General features: G+C 43.6%; 1 protein-coding gene across 1 annotated transcript in view; it reads left to right on the forward strand.

Moving 5' to 3' along the window:
* The window catches only part of crocc2 (ciliary rootlet coiled-coil, rootletin family member 2), a 274,117-nt gene that overhangs the window by 117,163 nt on the left and 144,160 nt on the right, over positions 1-12,794 (forward strand). The window lies entirely within an intron of this gene.

Here is a 12,794-nt window from a genome sequence, read left to right on the forward strand (position 1 = left end):
CCAAATTTTCTGAGAATCGGATTAGCATATAAACGTATAAACCGGCAAAAACAGGTGGATATCAGAATAAACAATTGGGGCCCAAGGAATGTGTGGAACATATGCCATCTCCCTTCTTTAAGTCCCTCTTTATCTTATTGATGTTTAAAGTTTGAAGCCATCAAATCATCAGTCATGCACATTAAGCAACATGTTTAAGAAAATGCAATTTTGGAACCTTTTCTCTTTTTAACTTAACAGATTTTGATGCCATAAAAAAGCATTCAAAGATATAGAAAATACAGCACATATCTCAGTAAGCAATTTAAAAATTGCTAAACAAATTGCTATAGAGAAAGAACTTTCATTTATATAGCGCCTTTCACAACCTCAGTGCTTTACAGCCAATGAAATACTTTTGAAGTATAGTCACTGTTGTAATGTAGGAAACGCAGCAGTCATTTTGCGCACAGCAACGTCCCACAAATAGCAATGTGATAAATGACCAGATAATCTGTTTTAGTGATTTTGGTTGAGGGATAAATATTGGTCAGGACACCAGAAATAGTGACATCGAGTCCCGCTGCGCCTAAAATTTTGTGTAAATTTACGCCCGTTCAAAATTGTTGTGAATGCAGGACACTTGCATTCTCTGGTCTTTTGCATGGGGTAGAGGAATGTTAATGGTGTAAAACTGGTGTGGATCAGTTATGTACATCAGCTGATCAGCTGATTGAGCAGTTGTAAGTGCTGTTTTCAGAAGGTGTATAAAGTAGAAGGTTATCTGCTGAAGCACAGGGTGGGCATCGCAAAGAGAGCATATCATGAACCGTGGGAACTTGAGAATTTGGTGAGAGTGGGAATTAGTTGTAGAGGGGAAGGAGGTGCTAAATTTAAAAGAAAAAAAGTGAAAAAAAAATAAAACAGACTAAAAAGTAATTATCTATAAATAAATATAGACTAAGATATGGCAGAGCAGGTTGGACTGCAGTACGTGGGAGTTTGTGGACATCGAGAATGTCCCGAGAGAACATCTTCAGTAGGTGTCTCCCCCTCGAATCTCTCCAGTTCAGAGTCATTGAGTTGGAGTGCGAGTTGAAGACACTCTGACACATAAGGGAGGGGGAGGAGTATCTGGACAGTTTGTTCCAGACCTCGGTCACACCTCGCAGGGAGGTACAGGATCAGAACGGGGTTGATGTGACCGATAGTGTACAGAGTAAGGGGAACCCAGGTGAGATAGAGAACGAGGATCCGTAGAAATTGATCCTATCCAACAGGTACAATGTACTCGCTACCTGTGAGGATAAGGATAAAGACTGTCGGAAAGTCAGCCAGAATGCTGACCGTGGCACCCTGGAGCAGGAGACTGTCCAAAGAGGGGAGGAGGAGGAGAAGCATGATGTGGTAATTGTAGGAGATTCATTAATTAAGAGGACAGATAGCATCCTTTGTAAGCAGGATCAAGAGTCCCATATGTTGCCTACTTGGTGCCAGGGTGAGGGACATCTCGAACCGGCTTGAAAGGATATTGGAGAGGGAGGGGGAGGATCTAGTCGCTGTGGTCCATGTTGGGACCAACAACATAGGAAAGAGTAGACAAGAGGTCCTGTTCAGAGAGTATCAGGAGCTAGGAGCTAAATTAAAAAACAGGACCTCAAGGGTTATTATCTCTAGATTATTAGCCGAGCCAGGTGCAAATTGGTGTAGGGATAAGCAGATTAGGGAGTTGAACACGTGGCTGAAGGAGTGGTGTGGGAAGGAGGGCTTCCATTTCATGGGACACTGGCACCAGTACTGGGACAGGAAGGAGCTGCACCACTGGGTCAGGCTCCACCTGAACCGGGCTGGGACCAGGGTCCTAGCGGAAAGGATAAATAGGGCCGTCACATGGACTCTAAACTAGTAATTGGAGGTGGGGGGGAGGGGGGTAAACCTTGGGTGGAAAAGGTAGTATAACTAATAATTCTAAACAAACGAAAAGGAAGAGAGTAGAGTGATAGTCAGAAATTGTGCTTTAGGCACTACAGGTAAAGGGAAAATTAAAAGATGTAAAGTAATTAAACTAAGAGAGAGAAATAAGAAATGTGTGAGAAAAACAGCATAAGATCTGAAGGACAGGTTAGGGTGTGTGGCCCAAATAAGTGTTCTTTATACAAACGCACAGAGTATAAGGAACAAATTGATTGAATTGCAAGCGCAAATTCAACTTAGAGGCTTCGACATGGCAGCCATTACTGAGACATGGCTGCAAGACGGTCAGGACTGAGAACTGAATATACCAGGTTATAAGGTCTATAGGAAGGTTAGGGAAACTAGTAGAGGGGGAGGAGCAGCCTTACTGATTAAGGATGAAATTACTTCAATGATAAGAGAGGATATAATGAGAGGTAAACAGGCAGTGGGGACCCTATGAGTAGAATTAAGAAATAGAAAAGGATTTAAGACTGTAGTGTATAAGCCCCATGGTAGCAGCTGTGAAGTGGCAGAATGTATAAATGCAGAGATTAGACAAACATGTAGCAATGGCAGAGTGGTTTTAATGGGGGATTTTAACTTTCATATTGATTGGGATAAGTAGACGGGTCCGTGTTAGAAAGGTGACGAATTTCTTGAGTGTGTTCAGGACAGCTTTCTGCAACAATATGTCCCAGAACTAACAAGGGGGCAGGCCACATTAGATTTAATAATGAGTAATGAGCCAGATTTAGTTAACAGCCTAACGGTACATGAATATTTATCTACTAGCGATCATAATATGGTCGAGTTCAACATTGTGTTTGAAAGGGAGAAACCTGTATCAGCTGCTAAGATTCTATGATGTGGAGATGCCGGTGATGGACTGGGGTGGACAAATGTAAGGACTTGCACAACACCAGGTTATAGTCCAACAGTTTTATTTTAAATCACAAGCTTTCGGAGCTTTCCTCCTTCGTCACCTGACGAAGGAGGAATGCTCCGAAAGCTTGTGATTTAAAATAAAACTGTTGGACTATAACCTGGTGTTGTGCAAGTCCTTACTAAGATTCTAAATTAAGATAAGGCAGACTTCATCAGGATGAGACAGAGACTGTCCACAGTAAACCGGGCAAATTTGTTGATGGGTAAAACAACAGAAGATCAGTGGGAGGTGTTCAAAAAAGAATTTAACATGATACAGAACCAGTTTATATCCCTAAGGGGCAAGAGCTCTACTTGCCAAAAAAAAACAGCCATGGACAACAAAAGAGGTAAGGGACAACATAAAACTAAAAGAAAAAGCATACAAAAATGCAAAAAATAGCACAAATCCTGGCAATTGGGAGAGATACAAAGGACAGCAAAGGATCACAAAACAGATAGCAAGAGCTACAGAAAGAGAATATGAAAAGAAACTTGCAAGGGATTAACACGAATATTAACACGAAAATTAACACGAATAATTTTTACGATTATATTAGGAAAAAGAGGGTGGTCACGAGTAATGTGGGCCCCTTAAAACCCGATGATGGTGAAATTGTAAATGAAAATAAGGAAATGGCGGACATGTTACATAATTACTTTGTGTCAGTATTTACAGTAGAGGAAGAGGATAGCATGCCGGACACCCCAAGGAAACTAATTTTGAATCAGGGACGGGACTCACCATAATTAACGTAAGCAAATTAACAGTAATGAAGAAAATAATGGCACTAAAGAGTGACAAATCCCCAGGACCAGATGGTTTCCTTCCCAGGGTTTCAAAGGAAGTAGGTAAGAACATTGCAGAAGCCTTAACCATAATCTTACAAAGTTCTCTCAATTCAGGAACAGTTCCTTTAGATTAGAATATGGCACATTTCACTCCGCTATTTAAGAAAGGTGAGAAAAGGAAACCAGGGAATTATAGACCAGTTAGTCTAACATCTGTTCTCAGGAAATTACTGGAGTCTGTAATTAAGGATAGAGTGACTGAACACAGTAATTGAAAATTTTCAGCTGATCAGAGAGACCCAGCATGGATTTGTAAAGGGTAGATCATGCCTGATGAACCTGAGTGATTTTTTTGAAGAGGTGACTAAAGTAGTGGAAGGGGAATGTCCATGGATGTTGTTTATATGGACTTCCAGAAGGCATTCAATAAAGTCCCTCATAAGAGACTGTTAGCTAAAGTTGAAGCTCATGGAATTGAAGGCAAATTATTGACCTGGTTAGGAAATTGACTGAGCGGCAGGAGACAGAGAGTGGGGACAATGGGCAGGTACTCAAACTGGCAGGATGTGACTAGTCTTGTCCCACAGGGATCTGTGTTGAGGCCTCAACCATTCACTGTCTTTAGTAACGATTTAGATGATAGGATAGAGAGCCACATATCCAAGTTTGCTGAAGACACAATGATAGGCAGCATTGTAAGCAGTGTAGATGAAAGGATAAAATTACAGAGAGTTATTAATAGATTAAGTGAATGGGCAAAACTGTGGCAAATAGATTTCAATGTAGGCAAGTGTGAGATCATCCACTTTGGACCTAAAAAGGATAGATCAGAGTACTTTCTAAATGGTGAAAAGCTTAAAAGAGTGGAGGTCCAAAGAGACTTAGGGGTCCATGTACATAGATCATTAAAATGTCATTGACAGATGCAGAAAATAATCAAAAAAGCTAATGGAATGCTGGCCTTTATATCTAGAGGACTAGAATACAGGGGGGTAGAAGTTATGCCACACCTATACAAAGCCCTGGTTAGACCACACCTGGAGTACTGTCTTCAGTTCTGGGCACCGCACCTTAGGAAGGATATATTGGCCTTGGAGGGAGTGCAGCATAGATTTACTAAAATGATACTTGGATTCCAAGGGTTAAATTACGAGGCGAGATTACACAAACTAGAGCTGCATTCCCTGGAATTTAGATGATTAAGTGGTGATTTGATCAAAGTTTTCAAGACATTAAGGGGAGCTGATAGGGTAGATAGAGAGAAAGAATTTCCACTGGTTGGGGAATCTAGGACTAGGGTACATAGCCTATAAATTAGAGCCAGGACTTTCAGGAGTGAAGTTAGGAAACACTTCTACACGCAAAGGGTGGAAGAAGTTTGGAACTCTCTTCCGCAAATGGCAGTTGATGCTAGCTCAATTGTTAATTTTAAATCTGAGATTGATAGATTTTTGTTAACCTAGTGTATTAAGGGATATGGGACTAAGGCGGGTATATGGAGTTAGGTCACAGATCAACCATGATCTCATTGAATGGTGGAACAGGCTCAAGGGGCTAAATGGCCTACTCCTGTTCCTAAGTTTATGCGCAAATTTCCTTGGAAAAAAATGTTCTTATGCCAAAACTTGTCAAGAAATTCCAGGCCATCAATTTTAGTACAGGGACATCTTTCCATCATTAAGGGAAATGGTAACATGCAAACTACTGAGAGGGGGTTCCCAGCAATGTAAGAGCCTCAATGCTACTACCGCTATGCTTCCTGTAGACTAATCTTCCTTTTGAATTGGAACTCAAAAATCTTGGTAAAGTTCTGGCCATATGTCTAAACACATCGTTTCCCCAAACTGATTCATGTAGAGCAAATTATTTTATCCATGGGACTTGTTTATTGTTCACTGATGTCTGAGATATGTTGAACATCATTCACATAGTGCTGCAGTGCAGTGTAGCCTCTTTGGTATCTTATTGAGGTACCAAAAAGGCATGTTGGTATTCATAGAATCATAGAAATTTACAGCACAGAAGGAGGCCTTCGGCTCATGGTGTCTGCGCCGGCCAAAAAAGAGCCATCCAGCGTAATCCCACTTTCCAGCTCTTAGTCTATAGCCTTGTAGGTTACCGCACCTCAAGTGCATATCCAAGTACGCTTTAAATGTGATGAGGGTTTCTGCCTCTATCACCCTTTCAGGCAGTGAGTTCCAGACCCCCACCACCCTCTGGATGAAAAAAATTCTCCTCAACTCCCCTCTAATCCTTTCACCAATCACTTTAAATCTATGCCCCCTGGTTATCGACCTCTCTGCTTGAAATAGGTCCTTCCTATCCACTCATAGAAACATAGAAAATAGGAGCAAGAGTAAGCCATTCAGCCCTTTGGCCTGCTCTGCCATTCAAAATGATCATGGCTGATCGTCTAACTCAGTACCCTGTTCCCGCTTTTTCCCCATACTCTTGATCCCTTTAGCATTTAGAAATATATCTATCTCCTTCTTGAATACATCTAATGACTTGGCCTCCACTACCTTCTGAGGTAGAGAATTCCACAGGTTCACCACCCTCTGAGTGAAGAAATTTCTCCTCATCACGGTTCTAAATGCCATACCCCGTATCCTGAGACTGTGACCCCTGGTTTTGGACTCCCCAGCCATCGGGAACATCCTCCCTGCATCTAGTCTGTCTGGTCCTGTTAGAATTTTATATGTTTCGATGAGATCACCTCTCATTCTTCTAAACTCTAGTGAATAGTTGACACAATCTCTCCTTATACGTCAGTCCTGCCATCCCAGGAATCAGTCTGGTAAATCTTCGTTGCACTCCCTCCATGGCAAGGGCATCCTTCCTCAGATAAGGAGACCAAAACTGCACACAATACTCCAGATGTGGTCTCACCAAGGCCCTGTATAACTGCATTAAGACATCCCTGCTCCTGTACTCAAATCCTCTTGCAATGAAGGCCAACATACGATTCGCCGTCCTAACTGCTTGCTGCACCTGAATGCTCGCTTTCAGCGACTGGTGTTCAAGGACACCCAGGTCTCGTTGCACCTCCCCTTTTCCCAATCTATCACCATTCAGATAATAATCTGCCTTTCTGTTTTTACAACCAAAGTGGATAACCTCACATTTATCCACGTTATACTGCATCTTCCATGTTCTTGCCCACTCACCTAACTTGTCTAAATCACATTGGAGCCCTGTTGCATCCTCCTCACAGCTCACATTCCACCCCAGCTTTGTGTCGTCTGCAAACTTGAAAATGTTACATTTAGTTCCCTCATCCAAATCATTGATATATATTGTGAATAGCTGGGGCTCAAGCACTGATCCCTGTGGTTCCCCACTAGTCACTGCCTGCCACCCGGAAAAAGACCCGTTTATTCCTACTCTCTGTTTCCTGTCTGTCAACCAATTCTCAATCCATGCCAGTATATTCCCCCCAATCCCATGTGCTTTAATTTTGCACACTAACCTCTTGTGTGGGACCTTATCAGAAGCCTTCTGAAAATCCAAATACGTCACATCCACTGGTTCTCCCCTATCTATTCTATTAGTTACATCCTCAAAAAACTCCAGTAGATTTGTTAAGCATGATTTCCCTTTCATAATCCCATGCTGACTTTGTCCAATCCCGCTAATGCCTTCCAAGTGTTCTGTTATCACATCTTTTATAATAGACTCTAGCATTTTCCCCACTACTGGTGTTAGGCTAACTGTTTTTTCTCTCCCTCCTTTTTTAAATAATGGGGTTACATTTGCCACCCTCCAATCTGTAGGAACTGTTCCAGAGTCTATAGAGTTTTGGAAGATGATCACCAATGCATCCACTATTTCCAGGGCCACTTCCTTTAGTACTCTGGGAAGTAGATTATCAGGCCCTGGGGATTTGTCAGCCTTTAGCCCCATTAATTTCCTTAGCACTATTTTTTTACTAATACTGGTTTCCTTCAGTTCCTCCCTCTCACTAGACCCTCGGTTCACTAACATTTCTGGGAGTTATTTGTGTCTTCCTTTGTGAAGACAGAAGCAAAATATGTGTTTAATTGTTCTGCCATTTCTTTTTTCCCCACTATAATTTCCCCCATTTCTGACTGTAAGAGACCTACATTTGTCTTCACTAATCTTTTCCTCTTGACATACTTATAGAAGCTTTTACAGTCAGTTTTTATGTTCCCTGCTAGTTTACTCTCATACTCTATTTTTCCCCTCTTAATCAATCTCTTTGTCCTCCTTTGCTGAATTCTGAACTGCTCCCAATCCTCAGGCTTGCCGCTTTTACTGGCAATTTTATATGTCTCCTCTTTGGATCTAACACTATCCCTAATTTATTTTGTAAGCCACGGTTGAGCCAGCTTTCCTGTTTTATTTTTGCGCCAGACAGGAATGAATAATTGTTGTAATTCCTGCACATGTTCTTTAAATATTAGCCATTGCCTATCCACCATCATCCCTTTTAGTAAAGTTCCCCAATCTATCATAGCCAACTTGCACTTCATACTTTCACAATTTCCTTTATTTAGATTGAGGACCCTAGTTTCGGATTCAACTACTTCACTCTCCATCTTAATGAGGAGTTCTATCATGTTATGGTCGCTAAGGGACTACGCACAAGATTGTTAATTAATCCTTTCTCATTGCACAATACCCAGTCTAGAATCGCCTGTTCTCTAGTTGGTTCCTCAACGTTTTGGTCTAGAAAACCATCATGTGCACACTCCAGGAATTCCTCCCCCACAGTATTATTGCTAATTTGGTTTGTCCAATCTATATGTAGATTAAAGTCACCCATGATTATAGTTGTACCCTTCTTGCATACGTGTCTAATTTCCTGTTTAATGCCCTACATCTCCACTACTGTTTGGAGGCCTATAGACAACCCCCACCAACGTTTTCTGCCCCTTGGTGTTTCTTAGCTCCACCCATACAGATTCCACATCATGATTTTCCGAGCCAATATCCTTCCTCACTTTTGCATTGATTTCCTCCTTTACTAACAATGCTACCCCACCTCCGTTCCCTTTTTGCCTGTCCTTCCTAAATATTGAATACCCCTGGATGTTCAGTTCCCATCCTTCGTCACCCTGCAGCCATGTCTCCGTAATCGCAACAACATCATAACCGTTAATATCTATCTGCGCTGTTAATTCATCTAGCTTATTGCGAATGCTCCGCGCATTAAGACACAATGCCTTCAGACTTGTCTTTTTAAGATTGCTAGTCATCTTAGTTTTATTTTGCACTGTGGCCCTATTTGTTTTTCGCCCTTGTTTTCTCTGCCTTCCACTATTGCTTCTTCCCTTTCTGTCTTTTGTTTCTATCCTTGTTTCCCCCTCTTCTGTCTCCCTGCTCAGGTTCCCATCCCCCTGCCATTCTAGTTTAAACCTTACCCAACAGCACTAGCAAACACCCCCGCGAGGACATCGGTCCCGGTCCTGCTCGGGTGTAACCCGTCCCACTTGTACAGGTCCCACTTTCCTCAGAACCGGTCCCAATGTCCCAGGAATCTAAATCCGTCCCTCCTACACCATCCCTGCAGCCACGCATTCATCTGGTCTATTCTCCTGTTCCTATACTCACTAACACGTGGCACTGGTGGTAATTCTGAGATCACTACCTTTGAGGTCCTGCTTTTTAATTTATCTCCTAACTCCTTAAATTCACCTTGCAGGACCCCATCCCTTTTTTCACCTATGTCATTGGTACCGATATGGACCACGACTACTGGCTGTTCACCCTCTCCCTCCAGAATGCCTTGCAGCCGCTCCGTGACATCCTTGACCCTAGCACCAGGGAGGCAACATACCATCCTGGAGTCATGTTTGCGGCCACAGAAATGCCTATCTGTTTCCCTTACAATTGAATCCCCTATCAATATAGCCCTGCCAATCTTATTCCTCCCCTCCTGTGCAGCAGAGCCACCCGTGGTGCCACGAACTTGGCTCTTGCTGCTTACCCCTGATAAGCCATCTCCCCCAACAGTATCCAAAGCGGAATATCTGTTTGAGAAGGAGATGGCCCCAGGGGACTCCTGCTCGACCTACCTAGTCCTTTTACTCTGCCTGGCGGTCACCCATTTCCTATCTACCTGCGTAATCTGCAGTGTGACCACCTCACTGAACGTGCTATCCACGATAATCTCAGCATCGCGGATGCTCCAAAGTGAATCCACCCCCAGATCCACTCAATCTAGGTCCCTCATAATTTTATACACCTCAATTAGATCTGCCCTCAGCCTCCTGTTCACTGAGGGGGTGACGAGGCGTGTGGATGAGGGTAACGCAGTGGATGTGGTATACATGGATTTCAGTAAGGCCTTCGATAAAGTCCCCCACAGGAGACTGGTCAAGAAGGTACGAGCCCATGGAATCCAGGGTGCCTTGGCACTTTGGATACAAAACTGGCTTAGTGGCAGAAGGCAGAGGGTGATGGTCGAAGGTTGTTTTTGTGACTGGAAGCCTGTGGCCAGTGGGGTACCACAGGGATCGGTGCTGGGTCCCTTGCTGTTTGTGGTCTACATTAATGACTTGGATATGAATGTAAAAGGTATGATCAGTAAGTTCGCTGATGATACAAAAATTGGTAGGGTGGTAAATAGCGAGGAGGATAGCCTCAGTCTGCAGGACGATATAGATGGGTTGGTCAGATGGACGGAACAGTGGCAAATGGAATTTAACCCGGAAAAGTGTGAGGTGATGCACTTTGGAGGGACTAACAAGGCAAGGGAATACACAATGAATGGGAGGACCCTAGGCAAGACAGAGGGTCAGAGGGATCTTGGTGTGCAAGTTCACAGATCCCTGAAGGCGGCGGAACAGGTAGATAAGGTGGTAAAGAAGGCATATGGGATACTTGCCTTTATTAGCCGAGGCATAGAATATAAGAACAAGGAGGTTATGATGGAGCTGTATAAAACACTGGTTAGGCCACAGCTGGAGTACTGTGTGCAGTTCTGGTCGCCACACTACAGGATGGATGTGATCGAATTGGAGAGGGTGCAGAGGAGATTCACCAGGATGTTACCAGGGCTGGAGCGCTTCAGCTATGAAGAGAGACTGGGAAGATTGGGTTTGTTTTCCTTGGATCAGAGGAGGCTGAGGGGGGACATGATTGAGGTGTACAAAATTATGAGGGGCACAGATAGGATGGATACTAAGGAGCTTTTTCCCTTCGTCGAGGGTTCTATAACAAGGGGACATAGATTCAAGGTAAAAGGCGGGAGGTTTAGAGAGGATTTGAGAAAGAACTTTTTCACCCAGAGGGTGGTTGGAGTCTGGAACTCACTGCCTGAAAGGGTTGTGGAGGCAGGAACCCTCACAACATTCAAGAAGCATTTGGATGAGCACTTGAAATGCCATAGCATACAAGGCTACGGACCAAATGCTGGAATATGGGATTAGAGTAGACAGGGCTTGATGGCCGGCGCGGACACGATGGGCCGAAGGGCCTCTATCCGTGCCGTATAACTCTATGACTCTATGACTCCTTGGTTCCAAAGAGAACAACTTCAGCCTATCCAATCTTTCCTCATAGCTAAAATTCTTCAGTCCTGGCAACATCCTCGTAAATCTCCTCTGTACCCTCTCTAGTGCAGTCATAGCTTTCCTGTAATGTGGTGACCAAAACTGTACACAGTGCTCTAGCTGTGGCCTAACTAGTGTTTTATACAGTTCTAGCATAACCTCCCTGCTCTTATATTCTACGCCTCGGCTAATAAAGGAAATTATCCCGTATGTCTTCTTAACCACCTTATCTACCTGTCCTGCTACCTTCAGCGATCTGTGGACATGCACTCCAAGGTCCCTCTGTTCCTCTACACTTCTCAGTATCCTCCCATTTATTGTGTACTCCCTTGCCTTGTTTGCCCTCCCCAAATGCATATTCCTCAAGGATGTTGGAGAAGGTAAAGCTTGGTGATTATTCCACCAGATTCGTCTCCTTTACTCCATCCCAGCTTACCTGTGGATCACAAATGGCCAGACAAACCGGCCACTCATTATACCCTCCACCTGATTTACCCTTTCCAGTGACTTCAATGGCAGGGTGTATACGGGCGGCTAATTCGACAGCACCCATTTTACATCGTTGCCCAAAGTTAAATCACCCCCATGACTGAATAAGACAAGAGAACCAGTTGAATTGCTCCACTGTTTGTTCCTCCTCGGTATACAGGTTTCACCTGATTCTGCAATGGACCGTCGATTTGATCTCCCACTATACCCTGCCAGAAACAACATTGCATGATACAGTGCCAGGGAGATCAGCCATTGCAGTCCACTTGCTGCAACAAATAGCCATGTCACAAAAGACTGTGTCCAATTTCATCTTGAAGGGAAAACATTTTCTGCAAACTGTTTCTTGTAGCACTGTTTTGGACTTACCAACAGAAGGCTCCTGTTGTCAGGGCAACATACTGAGGATGTCTCAGTGAGACCCAGGTGGTTGTATCATCACCTGCTCTGTTAAGGTGTTGGACATCCCTGCCAGCACTATTTCCAAAATTCCTTCCTTTTTTGCTTTCTTCTGCTGCATGTACTAGTGGGTATACACCGTGCAAATTCAATGGTCCCAGGCTGATTACCAATTAGTGCGTAGTTGAATAATTTCAATCAGCACTGGAAATTGGGTTACTAAAATTGGTCCCAGTGTCTCTAGACTCAGTGTCTCTGGGAAATAAATCAGCTGGGGTTCCAACTTATGATCACTATATACTGTTCCGGAAAGTTGTGTGTGTGGATGTTGAGTGCGAACTGGATTGGGCGAGGCTGTGAGGCCTCCCGTGGTAGAATAGCATGCAGGCACTCACTGTCTAAGCTCAGCGTCTGGGCAAAGGAGAGTTGCTGGCAGCCTTCAAAGCGTGCCCCCAGCAAGAGGCAGAATGTTTTGGCAGCGGAGGGGAGAATGGACAGGAAATTTTGAGATGCACGTGGCTGGATTCCCCTCATGTGCACCCACCATAAAATTATCCCTGCTTTTTCCAAATATTGGGCGGGATGAAATGAAACTCATTTCAGTTGAGTTCCAGGGTATTTTTAAATTTCCTTTCATGAGCCAAACAAAGCCTCAGCTTAGAGCCTTCTGTTACAAATTGTTTTACCGTGTTCTTACTACGATATGTATGTTGTTGGAATTCACTGCGGTCTTTTTGA

Source organism: Heptranchias perlo, chromosome 13 (genome assembly GCF_035084215.1).
Source record: "Heptranchias perlo isolate sHepPer1 chromosome 13, sHepPer1.hap1, whole genome shotgun sequence".
NCBI lineage: Eukaryota > Metazoa > Chordata > Chondrichthyes > Hexanchiformes > Hexanchidae > Heptranchias > Heptranchias perlo.